Below are 16,447 nucleotides of genomic sequence, written 5' to 3'. Positions count from 1 at the left end.
AGTTCAACCAAGGAGGGGATGGATACAGGGAAGGGGGATATACAAGGAGGGGATGGATACAGGGAAGGGGGAGGGATGATAAGTTCTATACATATGCATTTATATTATTTTGCTCTAAGAACTTGTCTAGGCCTGTAGTGAAGCCCTCTACTGTTTTTGCTGTGACCAGATCCTGTGGTAGACTGTTCCACAGATTCACAGTTCTCATGGTAAAGAAGGCTTGTCGCCTCCGGAGATTGAACCTTTTTTTCTCCAGGCGGAGGCAGTGCCCTCTTGTCCTTTGAGGGGGTTTTACCTGGAACATCTTTTCCCCATATTTCTTGTGGGGGGCATTTATATATTTAAATAAATTAATCATATCTACCCATATACGTCTCTTCTCCAGACTAAACAAATTTATTTCTTATAATTCAGTCTGTCGGTTTTTCAGTATGCTGTTGTGTCCAGTATTTTGAAGAAAACATAACGGAGGCTCCAAAGCAGATATAAACCCAGCTGAGCCCTCCTAGAATTGCTGACTAATATTCTAGTTGTCAATTTGTCAACATTTCAACCCTGTAACAGTTCCCAAGGGTCCATGTGTTTTAAACAATTTTCCGTATAGTCAACCCCTTCTCAGAGCTGACCAGGCTTGAGTGTATCACTATTTTTCACTTAGGCTACGTTCACATTAGCGTTCGTCCTTCCGGAACCATTCCGCCATCCTTTTCTGTTTTAGAAAAAGCAAAACGGAAATTGTCAGATCCGTTATAATCCCCAGAGGTTTCAATGATATTTTATTGGTTTGACCAAATAGTGCTCCGTTAGCATGCAATCCGTACAAGTTTTTCTGAACGGACGAAAAAATTGTGTTTGCAGTATTTTTTTCTGTTTTCAAAAACGGAACTTAAACGGATCGATGCAATCGTTTTTTTTATAATGATAGTCAATGGTGATGGATCGAAACAGAAGGTTAATCCGTTTGCGTCCGTTGTTCAAGTTTCCGTCCCATTCCGTTTTCTAGTTGGAGCATGCGCAGAAAGGGAGAGAAGACAGGATGTTCTTCTGGGAAGGAAGAGGAGGAGCTAAAAAAACCCAGTGAAAAACGGACACGAACGGAATTAAAAACGGATTACAATGGAAGCAAACGGATAGCAAGCTTCCGCTAATTTTACTAAAATAAACGGATACACTAACATTTTTGGCTATCCATTTGCACCCGTTGACATCCGTTAGCAAATCCGTCTTTAGCTATCCGTTTACAAAAAATGTAAATTTTATGTAAAAACGTTAGTGTGGCCGAGCCCTTACTGATCTAAAAGGCTGAATGTGAATGCGGCTTTAGGCCACTATCACAGAGCAGTATGCAGTCAGTATTTTGTATTGTCCAAAACGTGAGGTAGGCACAAAAGTTGGAGAGATGCAAAGACTTCCATTATCCATTTTCTCTGTTTATTTTCCATTCTTAGCTTTTACTTACACAATCTGATGTAAAACCTGAGTGTAAATGGCCTAAGCAGGCCAAGGGTAAAGAAAAGCTGTGTAATACTTACACCTGCGCTCACAGAGAAGGCAGTCATGTGATTGCAGACACATTGAGCCGTGACTCTCTGTACTGACTAGACTTCATGTGTTTAGTCTCTTTTTTTCAACTATTACAAGACTAAAAAGCTGCCTTCAGGAGACTGGGTTCGTTCACACTGCATTTTTTTTTCCGTTTTTTAAATGTACACAAAAACGTAGTACTCATTTTTGTGTCCGTTAAAAAAACGGATTCTTTTTTTAATAATAGAAGTCAATTGAAAAATGGATGCATACAAATGCATAGTATTGTATAGTATAAATAGTATTGGGGATTTGGTCAGTTGAGGGGTGGATGTTACCTTTCTTTTTACAACAACATTAGAAATGATAACTGAGGTGTAACAGCCATATTAACACAGGCCCTGTCCAGTACAGCAGTTTATAGGTGAGGACAACAACATCTAGTTATCATCAGTAAAGCCGCAACTAATATTCCAGGGAAATTATATGTGTCTTTTAGAGTTGAAGTGAATGTGGGAGTCATCTCATGGGAGTGAAACCTTTCAAACCTGTCGAGCAAACCTTTCCCCCGAGATGCAACTGGTAATTTATTGCAGGTTATATTTGGATGTCTGAGTACATCGTTGCCTAGGTTGTCATTTCTTTCATACACCATGTATAGGACAGATTTTAATTGAAACAGGATTTATTGAATACTAATATAGCCCTGTGCTCTCGTATAGATCAGTATACAATATAAACCTTTATGTCTTCATAAGACTGGGACTACACAGCAATACCCCTTTTGATTGCCTGGGTCTTACTTCTGAGATCAGAATAATGAGGGTGGTAGTGTGCTTCACTTCCCCATTGTCAATATCTCCATCCAGCAGCCCCATAGACTTATAATGGAGCCAATAGACGGAAATTGTTGTGAGCCAGAGGGTGAAATGGACTACAGCGTGCTTCATAGCAGTCTCTGAGACCCCGACTGATTGAAACACTTGATATACCCATGTGACGTATCAAAAGTTTTTCTAAATGATAGTGCCCATTTAAGTAAAACCATGGCACTGACCATGGGAAAGTGCCATGCAGGTGAAATCATTAGACACCTGCTATAGTTAGGACTGAATATAAGTAATACGGTCCTCTTGAACAATACTCCATTCGCCAGTGTTACTGGGAAGTCATCTATAGAACCAACTTTGGGTACCATGACCTATGCAGGCCATATTTACAGCTCATCCTGCCCTGGGCACTTGGACTGAATACACCGCTTTAGGGCAATTCCATGCAGATTTGTCACAAGTAAACAGCACAAACAGCTCCCCCACAACACTGCTGCCCTCGGCACAGGGCCACATGTCCTTAATGGCAAATACAGCTCTGGGCCTATGGCTCAGTAATTACACTAGTCACAAAAAGTTAGGTATATTGGGCTTGCAGGTAAAATTTATGGAAAACATAAAGGGGAGATTTATCAAGCATGGTGTAAAGTGAAACTGTCTCTGTTGCCCCTAGCAACCAATCAGATTCCACCTTTCATTTTCTAAAGAGTCTGTGAGGAATGAAAGGTGGAATCTGATTGGTTGCTAGGGGCAACTGAAACAGTTTTACTTTACACCATGTTTGATAAATCTCACCCAAAAAGTTCACGCTCTAGCGATATTATCTCTATATCGGTGGTGGGTATACCTGTCAGGTGGGGGTCTGGAAAGAAAATAGACGAGTGCAGCCCTAAAACTGGCACTCGCCCCAGCTATCCCTACCTGCTTGCGACAGCGGTACTAAAGGGTTACTGCGGACAACTGGTCTACGTTCCCTATACTGAAATAGGTGTAACACAAAACAAAGACAGGACGAACACACACAATAAAGGAATAGTCAGATATCAGGGTCGGCAACAATCGGGCAGTTAAGGTACAGAATCAAAATCCAGGAAGCAAAGTCGGGGTTACAAAAATCTAAAAGGTCAGAGTCACTATAACAAACGGTCAGAGGAATCACAGAGCAATCACAATCATGGTAATACATAACACCTATTGCCGATCGTCCGGGGGTGGTGAAGCCCTGGCCGCGGCTACACAAGAAAACAAATCAAAACACAGCAGGCTGGCTGCCAGGGATGCCGTCAGCACGCCTTAGTAACCAGTCCTGCTCATAACCAAGGACGCCATCGGCATCTCTAGGGGCTGTGCGGGATCCGGGAGCGCATGGCTGCTGCTAGGGACGCCGTCGGCACGCCCCAGCAACCGGCCCCGCCTGTAACTAAGGACGCTGTCGGCATCTCTTGCAACTGAACCGCACACCTCAGCACAGCCGGGCGCGCGGCCCGGATTGTGACAATACCCCAATAAAAATGTCACGTGAATAATTTGTCATGTACCTTTCTGCATCAATTACAGAATGACTTCTCTTGCTGTTCATAAGGTTCCTAGGTCTTCTATGGGATTCACGTCTGGAGAAAGTGCAGGTCACTTTGTTTGAAGTATCCCAGTTTCCAGCAGCCTTTGCCTAATGATGCAACCTCGATGAGCTGGAGCATTGTCATCCATGAAGATGAAATTAGGTCTGTGTTATTCATGAGGCACAATGACTGGATTACTGATGGTATTCAAGTAGTAGGTCTTTGTTTCTGTACCGTTCACACAAGTGTAGAGCAGGTCTGAGCACCTGACCACACTGTAACACCACCACCAAAGGCAACAGTGGCTGATGCGTAGCACCTTCCTTGACTTCTGCAACATCATTAGCGGCCATCATTTTCATAAATCTCTCTCTTTCTCTTGTGCTCCCCATCTTCTGCACAAGGCACATGGTATGCCCCAGCCCCACTTCCTGTAATCTGTCTTGAATATTTATAGATACGGATTTCCCCTGACAACGGGCAGTGGACAGCAGGTTGAACTGAACGGAAAAAGTAGTGGTCAGGATTTTAGAGCTATTTTTTGGTGGGTAAAGACTATAAAGTTATTTACAAAACTGTTAGGAACCACATAGGCTATCACATGGGGAGGTATTTAAAATGACACTGACCATTTAAGGGAAACCTTTGATCTTTGTTTATTATACATGGTACAAATCACAGCAGCCGTCAATGATCAGTTTCTCATGTGTTTATTTAATTGACAACATAAAACAAATTTGTAAAGAGGCAATGACCTCGTCTAACTTGTTAGTTCCCACGCGTGCAGCATGACTATGCTGGGTTATACACGTGTATTTTGTCAGGTGAACACACACTCATCTGAAGTTTATGAGACATTTTACAAACTGACATCAGAGACGCTTTTCTTGTAGTTTAGCACATTTCATATCATTGTGTTCATTTTGCAAATACTCCAGGTTACTTACTGGTTTTTGCCCTGTTTTAGGGCAGGTACTATTGCGTATAAAACTCCTTTTTTTCATCCCTAAACAGTAATAACAACCTGCTTTGTCACTCCACCCTACCGAATTCAAATGCCTTGCTCTATGCCCCAGTGGGGAATATTGCTTTCTAATGAAAAATTGGACCCCCCTTTTTTCTACCAATAAAAAAATTAAATATACTCACTTTACCCAGATCCCACAACAAGTGGAGCCGCTGAGGCCCATTGTGGCCCATGAACTTAGGTTTGTGACAAGTAAATATGGGCTCCTAGAACCTCCAGAGGCATATGTGCAGAAGCCGACCTGATCCTACAGGATCCTTAGGCCCTATTCACACGTTCGAATTCTGTCCGCAGTTGTGTACAGGGCTGTGATCTGTACCGCAAAAAAAAAAAAAAAAAAAAGACAGGTCCTAGTGTGGACTGAAATTCCTCCACTGACATGGGATCCGCAATCCACTAAGGCCCCGTTCCCACTGAGGAAAGGTAGCGGAATTCCGCGACAGAATTGTCCGCCGCGGAATGCCGTTAGCCTCCCGCTCATAATGGGAGTCTATGGGAGGCGCGCGCTCCTGCTCTGTACGCGCTGAAGAATGAACATGTAATAGTGACTAGTTTATTATTAACCCTACTTTGTCATTTTTGCGGATCTGCAAAAAATACGGATGCAAATTTGCGGATTGCTAATGAAACATAGTAGACTCAAATTTGCGGAGTGAAAAATATACTCACGTGTGAATAGACTCTAAGGGTATAAACCCACACACCGTATATGCAGCAGATATGCAACAAATACGCAGCAGATTTGGTGGTGCAGATTTGATGCTGTGTTCAGTTATTTAGATCTAATCTGCTGCGATTTTGCTGCGATTTTGCTGCGAGTTTGCTGCGTATCGCAGCAGTAAATACGCTGCATATACGGTGTGTGGGTTTATACCCTAAGAGCATAATCCCAAGACACCAAGAACCCAAACCCCGGAAAGCACACTCACAGACCACATTACTAGTCTACCCACACTATACTATTTAGTGTTGTGGCAAGTTAAACCCTGTTTACTTAATGGTGTTGTGTAGGGAAAGTAGTATTTGGCTTTATCGTTCTGGGACAAACATTGTTATTTTGTTAGAGTATCATCTTATCGTAGCACAGTACAATTTAACATTACATAACAAAGGTTTTGTATTATTCTTTTCAGTATGTATTATTACAATGTATTTATTTTTGTACTATGTTTTTCTATCTCCACCCAACAGATAATAAGATTAATTAAAGAACATGTACGGCTTCTAAGAATCTGTCTGTTCCAGATAGGGAAATAGGCTTCAGCACAACCTGCATGGGGTGTAGGTGTAGAGGACACAAATACTACTTATGCATTTAAATTATTTTTAATAGTATTTTGAAAAGCTTTTTTTGGTGTTTTTTTTTACTTTATATTTTGTACATGCCATTTTACTGTTGTTTTTAGAGAAGCCTATGAAAGCCTAGCCAGAACAATCTTGAAACATGGGAAAACCCATGTATGTAGACAATATTTTACTATACACTATAACATGTGACTTCGGCGACAAACAATGCCGTGGAAACAACACTAGAAATGCAACAATGCATCGCTGCCCGTGAAAATAGCATAAGAGTTTATTCACACAATGTGATCATGCCACTGTTTTTGCTGCATTTTTACAGCAAACACATTAGACAAAGATCACAATATTAAAGGGGTACTCCAGTGGAAAAAAAATGTTTTTAAAGTGTTATTTAATTTAATTTTTTTTGCAGAAGTGAATAGTGCAAGCGAGTATAAGAGTTTTAAAAAAACTCTGTAATAGGTTTTATTAACCCTTTAAGGACATGGCCCATTTTCGTTTTTACGTTTTCGGTTTTTCCTCCTTGTGTTTAAAAGGTCATAGCACTTGCATTTTTCCACCTAGAAACCCACATGACCCCTTATTTTTTGCGTCACTAATTGTACTTTGCAATTACAGGCTGAATTTTTGCATAAAGTACACTGCGAAACCAGAAAAAAATTCAAAGTGTGGTGAAATTGAAAAAAAAAACGCATTTCTTTTATTTGGGGGAAATGTGTTTTTACGCCATTCGCCCTGGGGTAAAACTGACTTGTTATGCATGTTCTTCAAGTCGTTACGATTAAAACGATATATAACATGTATAACTTATATTGTATCTGATGGCCTGTAAAAAATTCAAACCGTTGTTAACCAATATACGTTCCTTAAAATCGCTCCATTCCCAGGCTTATAGCACTTTTATCCTTTGGTCTATGGGGCTGTGCGAGGTGTCATTTTTTGCGCCATGATGTGATCTTTCTATCGGTACCTTGATTGCGCATATACGACTTTTTGATCGCTTTATATTACATTTTTTCTGGATTTGATGCGACCAAAAATGCGCAATTTTGCACTTTGGGATTTTTTTGCGCTGACGCCGTTTACCGTACGAGATCAGGAATGTGATTAATTAATAGTTCGGGCGATTACGCACGCGGCGATAGCAAACATGTTTATTTATTTATTTGTTTACTTTTATTTAAAACCTGGGAAAAGGGGGGTGATTCCGACTTTTATTAGGGGAGGGGGCTTTTTACTATTAACAACACTTTTTTTTTTTTTTTTTTTTACACATATACTAGAAGCCCCCCTGGGGGACTTCTAGTATATACACTTGGATCTCTCATTGAGATCTCTGCAGCATAGATATGCTGCAGAGATCCATGAGATCGGCACTCGTTTGCTTTCGGCTGCTGCAGCCGAAAACAAACGAGTGCCGAGCCGAGGACGGCGCCATCTTGGACGCGTCCCCGGCCGGCATCAGTAACGGAGATCGCTCCTCCGGGACAAGGTCCCGGAGGAGCGATCTCCCCCACTAGCCCCAGGGAAACGTTGCCTCCGGTAATCGGAGGCAGCTGTCAACTTTGACAGCTGCCTCCGATTAGCTAATTAGCGGGCACGGCGATCAGACCGTGCCCGCTAATAGCAGCGGTCCCGGGCTACTCGCGGCACCCGGGATCGCGGTACTTCAAAGCGGGGCCGCGCGCTGAAGTGCAAGTGAGGACATATGACGTACGCATACGTCCTATGTCCTTAAGAGGTTAAAGGGGTAGTGCAGCGCTAAACATTTATTCACAAAATAACACACATTACAAAGTTATACAACTTTGTAATGTGTGTTATGGATGTGAATAGCCCCCTTCCCGTGTTTCCCACCACCCACGCTAGACCCGGAAGTGTTGGTTCATTATACTTACCGCATTCGTGTCGACCCCCGTCCGCCATCTTGTGACAATGACGTCATCTTCGGGAGGCCGGCCGAACCGCTCCATCCGTCCCTCATGCCGCCCCCCCTCTGCCGCGGCATCAGCTGCTCAGCCGCATTTTTTCAGCTAATAAAATCATTACAAAGTTTCTTAAAATCGTCTGTACTATTGATTTCTGCAAAAAATAAATAAATAAATTAAACGACAGGTACACTTTAAATGACTGTAAATTAACTGGTGTCAATTTAAATATTTGTAAATTTCTTCTACCACTCTGGCTAGATCCTGTCACAGACAGAGGTGGCAGCAGAGAGCAGCATCTCAAACTGGAAAGGAAACTACACTTCCTGCAGGACATACAGCAGCCTAGGGATGCGTTTACACAGAAAGATTTATCTGACAGATTTTGGAAGCCAAAGCCAGGAATGGATTTAAGAGGATAGATCCCAGTCTTTCCTTTATGACCTGATCTGCGGGCGTACGATCGCAAAAGATTTTTCCGTACGATATATCGTACTGTCTAAACGCTGATCATTATAAAAAAAAAATCGTTACCTCGAAATTGTTAATCGTACGATCGGGCCAATAATCGCCTCGTATAAACTTAGCATAAGGGTCCATTTACACAGAAAGATTATCTGACAGATTATCTGCCAAAGCTTTGAAGCCAAAGCCAGAAACAGACTATAAACAGACACTGTCGGACTTAGGGCCGTATTTGCCACTAGGCACCCGTGGTCCGGTGCCTAGGGCACCCGCAGGGAACACTTTTTTTATTATTAAAAAAAAACAAAAAAAACCTCCGGGTGCCTAGTCCGCGCCGGGGGGGGGGATAAGGGAGCGGCCGGGAGCAGGAGCAGGATGGGCAGGCAGGCTGGTTCCCTCCCCCATGCAGCGCCGAGGTCCGGGGTGCGGGGCAGGGGGTGAGCTTCCGGCACACACAGCCTGACAGCGGCCGGAAGCTCACAGCTGCAGCCCCGCGGTCCCGGATCTTCTCTCCTGCTCGGCCATGACGTCACATCACGTGAGCTTCCGGCCTCTGTCAGGCTGTGTGTGCCGGAAGCTCACCCCCTGCCCCGCACCCCGGACCCTGGACCTCGGCGCTGCATGGGGGGAGCGAACCAGCCTGCCTGCCCATCCTGCTCCTGGCCGCCCCGTCTCCCCACAGCCTCTCTCCCCTGCCCCACAGCGTCTGCCCGGCCCCCCTGCATCCTCAGCTGCTCCCCTGCTGGGGGGCAGCCTCTCCCCCTGCCCCCCCAGCCTCTCCCCCCTCCCCCCAGCCTCTCCCCCCGCCCCCCAGCCTCTCCCCTGCCCCCCAGCCTCTCCCCCCTACCCCAGCCTCTCCCCTGCCCCCCAGCCTCTCCCCCTACCCCCCAGCCTCTCCCCTGCCCCCCCAGCCTCTCCCCTGCCCCCCAGCCTCTCCCCCTACCCCCCAGCCTCTCCCCTGCCCCCCAGCCTCTCCCCCTGACCCCAGCCTTTCCCCCTGCCCCCCCCCCAGCCTCTCCCCTGGTCCCCAGCCTCTCCCCCCTAACCCTCAGCCTCTCCCCTGCCCCCCAGCCTCTCCCCCCTAACCCTTAGCCTCTCCCCCTAACCCTCAGCCTCTCCCCTGCTCCCCAGCGTCTCCCCTTACCCCAGCCTCTTCCCTGCCTACCAGCCTCTCCCCTGGTCCCCAGCCTCTCCCCTGCCCCCAGCCTCTCCCCCCTGCATTCTCAGCTGCTCCCCTGCCTCCCAGCCCCTCCCCCTAACCCCCAGCTTCTCCTTCTGACCCCCAGCCTCTCCCCCTGCCCCCAGCCTCTCCCCCTGAATCCCAGCTTCTCCCCTGCCCCCCTACCGCTCCCCTAAGCCCCAGCCTCTCCCCTGACCCCCAGCCTCTCCCCCTGACCCCAGCCTTTCCCCCTGCCCCCCCAGCCTCTCCCCTGGTCCCCAGCCTCTCCCCCCTAACCCTCAGCCTCTCCCCTGGTCCCCAGCCTCTCCCCCCTAACCCTCAGCCTCTCCCCTGCCCCCCCAGCCTCTCCCCTGCCCCCCAGCCTCTCCCCCCTACCCACAGCCTCTCCCCTGCCCCCCAGCCTCTCCCCCTACCCCCAGCCTCTCCCCTGCCCCCCCCAGCCCCAGCTGTTGTACAGGCAGTGGGAGTGGGGGAGGGGACCACCCGAGGATTCTCCATTCCTCCGGTGGCCCAGTCCGACACTGGTCACATCTATGCCATAATAGTACCCATAAAACTATGACTCGTGGCACAAAAAAAGTGTCATCACGCAGCTCCATAGGCGGATAAATATTAACGTTATCTCGTGTATATAATCTGGACTATCTCAAGCATAATATTATTCTGTATCATACCTTTAAGCACATGGTTATGTGTGTTAATTACTGAAACATGAACCTGTTCATGTGCCAAGAGTTAGTTCAACATAACTCGGCAGAGGTGTTGGCATTCCTTAATGATTCAATGATCTAGGATAACAAATAATTGTATGTGTCATGTGTGATGTTGTGTACAGTCATATGTGTCCATGTCCAAATTTTTGCAGTAATCTGATCATTTGTGCTGCCAGCTTGTGCAGTTGTAGGTCATGTCCTGAAACACTCCCTCCCTCTTTTTTCACAGTTTTTATAATAAAATATATAATTTTTATTAAAAAAATAATTTCATTTCTTCTTTAATTTTTTGATGACAACCCATCAAGGGCCTTAGATCCCTTTTACAGTCAGTGGCGTAGCTACCATAGAGGCAGGGTAGGCAGCTGCTATGGGGCCCATGGGGGAGGGGGGCCCAGAGATGCACAGGGAAGAGCCATCCTGTGTCCTTCTGCTTAACCCCTTATATACTTCTGTGTGCAAAGCCCCTATTCCATGGGGCGACTATGAGGAGCAAACAAGCTCCTTGTTCCCCGCTTTCCCGTGGGTGAGTCGGGGTGGGGGGGGGGGGCGGCAGCAGATTGTTGCTGTATGAGTTGTTTGTCTTTCAACAATGTTGAAAGACAAACGACTGCAACGGTCAGCCGACATCGTTCATGTTGGCTGATCGTTGCCTTTTATTACACAGAGCAATTATCAGCCGTGACGGCCGAATACGGCCGATAATCGTTCCATGTAATAGGGCCTTAAGTGAATTCAATGTTTACTTATATGCTGCAACACAAAAAAAGGGTTAACAAGCAGGAGACAAAAAGATCTCTGCCTCACTGCTCAAATAACCTCTGACCTCTGCTCTCAGCTGCCACAATCAAGTAAGAAAATGTGCAGTGCTCCTTGCAGAGGTCGGGGCCATCAGTGCACCAGCAGTAAAGCAGATATCTCCTTGTCTTTTGATCTTTGGGTCACTTACACACTGCAGTACATAAGGAGTTAAGCAAAAGGTAGTCTGCTCCTGCATCTATGTATTTAACCATAAGGGCTCCTAATGGGCCCTTATAGTTGAAAACAGTGGACTGACAGAAAAAGCAGCCATTGGCTCTCTCCTCTGCAAGTCACTTTTGTGGCTGCAGACAGGACTCTGCCTCTGGTCACAACAGTTCTTATATTTTTTGGCCACACCACAGAGTGTATATATATATATATATATATATATATACATAGGAGAGGGGGGCCCCGTACAACTTTTTACAATGGGGCCCCCTGAATCCTAGCTACACCCCTGTTTACAGTATATGGTCTGAAACCTACCTGATACAAGAACCTATTGGCACAGCCAAAGTATTGTAAATCAAAGGCTGCACAAACCATTACTGGATCAGTCTTGGGCCGTTTAGTTACATCATTGTTGGCAGCACATCTGGCGGCCGCCATCAGAACTGTGACTAACATACAAAGTGTGATCATGAAAATGTTTGTCAAAATCTGAAGACCCCTGAAGAAAAGTGGGTTTGGAAACACATACGATCTATATAGCACCATGTTGAGTAAGGCTGGGTTCACACTATGTATATTTGAGGCAGTATTTGGTCCTCATGTCAGGTCCTCATAGCAACCAAAACCAGGAGTGGATTACAAACACAGAAAGGATCTGTTCACACAATGTTGAAATTGAGTGGATGGCCGCCATTTAATGGCAAATATTTGCTGTTATTTTAAAACAACGGCTGTTATATTGAAATAATGGCCGTTATTTACTGTTATATGGCGGCCATCCACTCAATTTCACCATTGTGTGAACAGATCCTTTCTGTGTTTGTAATCCACTCCTGGCTTGCCAATGCGCTCCTGCCTAGAGTGAACAGTGTTCTAGAAGAGCTGACCAAATTTGTCTTTTTTTTTTTTTACTATCGGCTTGTTGCAATGGACTGGGACAAAAAATGCTATGTTGATCTTTGCACGTGAAAATAGAAATAAATTGTTCAGCACGCGTAAAAAATAAAAAATGGTAATGAATTGAACGGTTACTACTGGGACTTGCAGCGCTATAAAAACGGTTTGCACAAAATATAACGCGTATAGACTCTGTTCACTAAGGCTGGGTTCACCGTATGTTTTTGCAATCCATTTTTTTTAATCCGTTTGAACAAAAGAACTTTGTGTATATCCATTTTTTCCATTGACTTCCATTATTAAAAAGAGGATCAAAACACAACAGTTTTCTTTAACGTACCCAAAAACGTAGCTGACCGAATTTTTGTGTACGTTTAAAAAAAAAAGGATGATCCCTTTTTTTTTTTTTTTTTTTTTTTTTTTTTTTTTTTATAACAGAGGTCGGTGGAAATATGGATCAAAATGGATGCACACAAATGTATCCATTTTTAAATCCGCTTTTTCATCCATTTTTTGTAAAAAAAAAATATAGTGCAAAAGCGTAGTGTGAACCAAGCCTAAGCGGGTATTAGGTGACGGCCGCTGTTGATTAAGGCCGGTTAGTTATATGCACGCTTGTTATTTTATCGAAAATCAATAAAAGTAAAATTTCATATAAGTCTTTCACCAATTTCAGTTTCCAATTAATTTTTTTGCAGAGACAAAAGTATTGATAGCCCATTCTGTTTACACAGGGAAATGTGTTTCTGAAAAACGATTTTTAAGGCCAGCTGATTCCAGTAATCAAGCATTTCCTTGTTCTTCGGCTGATTGCTGGGTCTTTTACAAGAGGAAGCAATCAGGCCATTCAGCCTATAATTTCTCTTTGTAAAAAAAAAAGCCCTTTGGAAATTTAACGCTAGTCTGCCATTATAAAGTTAGGAAGGTTGTATGAGATTAAAGGTCAGCATACACTGGTCAGTCGGGATGAGGTGTATGGGGCTCTCCCAAACAACCACCAACAGATGATGGTGTGATGAAAATCCCAGCCCAACCCTTTGTTCTGGGAGAGACAAGCTGCAGCCAGAGCTCTCTGGTTGTGGCGTACCCCTCCCCATAGAGAATACAGCAATGATCGGCCGTGCCAAACGTTCCTGTGTATGGGGAGGAAGGGTGCCGGATGGATGAGATACTAAAGGTGTATGGCAACCTTAAAGGGGTTATCCAGCGAAAATCTTTTTCTTTCAAATCAACTGGTTTCAGAAAGTTATATTAATTTTTAATTTACTTCTATTTAAAAATCTCAAATCTTTCAAATCTTCCTATACTTATCATCTGCTGTAGGTCCAGCAGGAAATGGTGTTTTCTTCTTAGTCTGACACAGTGCTCTCTGCTGACATCTCTGGACGAGACAGGAACTGTCCAGAGCAGTAGCAAATCTCCATAGAAAACCTCTCTTGTTCTGGACAGTTCCTGACATGGACATAGGTGGCAGCAGAGAACACTGTGTCAGACTAAAAAGAAAACAACATTTCCTGCAGGACATATAGCAGCTGATAAGTATGGGAAAACTTGAAATTTTTAAATAGAAGTAAATTACAAATCTATATAACTTTCTGACACCAGTTGATTTGAAAGAAAAAGATTTTCGCTGGACAACTCCTTTAAGAAACATAACTGCTTCAATTACTGTATAGTGAATGTATCCCCAAGATTGAGGATGGGAAAGCTTTGGCCCTCCAGCTGTCCCAAAACTACAATTCCCATCATGCCTGGAGAGCCAAAGGCTGTCCAGGCATGATGGGAATTGTAGTTTTTCAACATCTGGAGGCCCGAAGGTTCCCAATCCCTGAACTAGATCCTAGATTTCTTTTTTTCTAATCTGTTTCTATTTTTCTGATAATATTTCTGATTAATATTTTTTGTTTCATGCTTTGTACATTTAACAGCATTTAGAGATATGATTTAGAGCAAGTCCCATAGTCACAGGGACAATGGACTGGAGGGTCCCCTAATCACTTCAATGGGGGAGTTTTCTAGGCATACTCTATGATCTATGCAGAGATCAAGGTGCACGGAGGGGAAGGCTGAGCTGTGAATATCACCTATTGTGAATGGAGTGATCTTGTGTTTTATATATATATATATATATATATATATATATGTGCCACCTTTCATTGTGAAGTATTCTCTACAGAACAGGAAGTGTACCTGTCATTATGCAGGTTTTCCCGATCAGACTGTGGTCGGGTAACCATGGATACAATTATGTCCGGTGAGTTCCATACACAAATACTATTCTGACGCATGCACAGAACCCTCCCGTATTGGTTACTTAATCGGCCGGCAGCAGGAGCGACTGCAAGCCCTACATAATGACAGGGACGCTTTCATAACGTCTGCAAGATTTCAGGATTATTTTATAATATAGATAGTAAAATGAAAAATTAGAAAAAAATCACCAAAAAATATTATTATTTAAAGTGTACCTGTCCTTTCATTAAATTGTATCTATTATAAAGCTTCTAGCTTCTATTAATTAAAATAGGGCTTGTGCGTAGAACGCGTCCAGCATAGTAATTATCCACGCCAAGCTGATCATCCGGCATGAAGTGCGACTACACACTGATCAGGAGCCCTTTACTCTTCTGACTTCTGTCATAGACATGTCAGTGCATCATACAGACAGCCTATTGGTTTCAGTGGGCACTGTGTAGTGCTTTACTTACCCTGTGGTGGTGCTTTAATAGAATTCAACAATTAAAGGGCTACAGCTGGTGTCAGAAAGTTATATAGATTTGTGATTTACTTTTATTTAAAAATCTCAAGTCTTCCAGTACCTATCAGCTGCTGTATGTCCTTCAGGAAGTGGTGTATTCTTTCCAGTCTGACACAGTGCTCTCTGCTGCCACCTCTGTCCACGACAGGAACTGTCCAAAGCAGGAGATGTTTTCTGGTTCAGTGTTTTTATTAGGTTTTTTTTTAGAACATATTACAAAAGAGAAAATCTATAAGCACTGACTTTAGTGCCAACAGTAAAGTTAACATGTTTGTACAACAAGCTAACATATGGGTTAAGAAAGAATATAGAAACAACAGTAATAACATTTTTTCTATGTGAATTTTTTACTGCTCTGCACAGTTCCTGACATGGACAGAGGTGGCAGCAAAGAGCACTGTGTCAGACTGGAAAGAATACACCCTTTCCTGCAGCACATACAGCAGCTGATAAGTACTGATTGACTTGACATTTTTAAATAGAAGTAAATCACAAATCTATATAACCTTTTGAAACCAGTTGATTTGAAAGAACCACTTTAAGTTGCCCCATGGAATCCTGGTGAATATTGTAAGACATTAGGGGACCTTTTTACCTAAAAGATAATCCAAAATGCACAATTTCTTCAACAGCAGCTGTTACAAGCAAATCTGGCTTTGGCTATGTTCACACAATGTCAAAAATAGAGAAAAGGCGTCCGATTTTGAAATTTGAAATAACGTCCGTTATTGCCGCAATTTAGCTGACTGTTATGGCAATGCATTGAAGTCAATGGAAAGACGGATGTCCAATGTGCACAATGTATACAATAACGGACGTTTTTTACCGCAGACGGCAAAATAATGAATATGATCATTATTTTTGGACGTCTTTTGCAAGCAGTGGACGTTTTTTATTTGTTGTTCACACACAATTTTTCTTTTGTCACCGTTCTTTCTCCGTTTTTACTATTAAATTCAATGGACTTTTCACTTAAGACACACCCAAAGGGCAATTAGTCCACCAGAACTAGAATAATGTACCAACAGGCTGCTAAATGTCGTCCGTTATTTTAGACTCAAAATGACGGACGTCATTTTAAAAGGAGCTGAAAAAGCGTTGTGTGAACATAGCCTGGTCACCTTTAAAAATATTCATCCACCAGCACAATCACACTTGCTCCCTATGCATCATGCGGACGTGTTAATAATTTGCTAGCACCTCGGCCGTCTCATTACCAGCTCTCCTAACACACCCTTCCACTGGTCTCCTCTGTCGCAGGTAATTTAATTGAGGAAGTAGGTATAGCT

This window comes from Dendropsophus ebraccatus, chromosome 7, assembly GCF_027789765.1.
Source record: "Dendropsophus ebraccatus isolate aDenEbr1 chromosome 7, aDenEbr1.pat, whole genome shotgun sequence".
NCBI lineage: Eukaryota > Metazoa > Chordata > Amphibia > Anura > Hylidae > Dendropsophus > Dendropsophus ebraccatus.
This window is presented reverse-complemented; position numbering follows the sequence as displayed.